The sequence below is a fragment of the Primulina tabacum genome, chromosome 1, assembly GCF_025594145.1.
Source record: "Primulina tabacum isolate GXHZ01 chromosome 1, ASM2559414v2, whole genome shotgun sequence".
NCBI lineage: Eukaryota > Viridiplantae > Streptophyta > Magnoliopsida > Lamiales > Gesneriaceae > Primulina > Primulina tabacum.
The window spans coordinates 24,240,324-24,241,335 of NC_134550.1; the positions used below are offsets into that span (position 1 = coordinate 24,240,324).

At 42.0% G+C, this 1,012-nt stretch overlaps 1 non-coding gene across 1 annotated transcript; it reads right to left on the minus strand.

The window, feature by feature from the left end:
• Nucleotides 1-474: 474 nt before the first annotated feature.
• Nucleotides 475-580, minus strand: LOC142521252 (small nucleolar RNA R71). Its single transcript, XR_012814111.1, has one exon. It is a non-coding gene; the product is annotated as a small nucleolar RNA R71 (small nucleolar RNA).
• Nucleotides 581-1,012: the final 432 nt, after the last annotated feature.

Genomic DNA, 1,012 nt, shown 5'->3' on the forward strand with positions numbered 1-1,012 from the left:
TGAAATTTAAAGAACTTTCCGCATAAGAAGACAGCAGTAGAGAGTGAAGGAACTGATGGAGAGGCACGAGCACGAGCATGAGGAAGAACATCATGAAGATAGACATGTTGATATGCCACGCCGCATACCAATGCTAGAGTATGCCCAGCCTTCTTTGGATGGTGCACGCCCCAGGATTGTGAGGCTTATTGTGCGGGCAAATCACTTCGAAATCAAGCCAGCTATAATTCAAATGATTGAGAATACAGTCCAGTTTGGAGGATCTGCAGTAGATGACCCAAACACGCACATCGCTTATTTTCTTGAAATTTGCGATACTTTTAAATTTAATGGTGTTTCTGATGATGCTCTTAGGTTGCGTTTATTTCCTTTCTCCTTACGTGACAAAGCTAAAGCATAGTTAAATTAATTACTTTTAGGTTTGATTACCACATGGGAGGACATTTAAATACTTTCCTCCATCTAAGACCTTGAAACTGTGGGCAGACATCACTACATTTGCTCAATTTGAGCAGGAGATTTTATATGAAGCATGGGAGCGTTTCAAAGATCTATTACGAAGATGCCCTCGTCACGAACTGCCACTTGGGTTAATTGTTCAAACCTTTTACTATGGCTTGCTTACTCCTAATCATACTATGATAGATGCTGCTGTTTGTGGAAACCTCTTGAGAAAAACTGCTGAGGAAGTATATGAGTTGTTGGAGGAGATGGCTGCTAGCAGATATCATCCTCAATTGAAAAGAACAACCAGCGGAGAAGTGCAGAAGTCCACCAGGTAACTGACCTTTCTGCTATCACTGCACAGCTTGATGTTTTGAACAGGAAGTTGGACGGGTTTAATATGGGTGGCACGGCTATGCGTCTTCAAGAGATATTTTGTGAAAAATGCGGAGGAGAACACTATGTTAAGGACTGTCAAGATGGAAATCCCTTTTATGTGCAAGAAGGGGCACCAGTGAATCAAGTGGGAGTCCAAAACCGTCCAAGAAATGACCCTTATTCGAACACA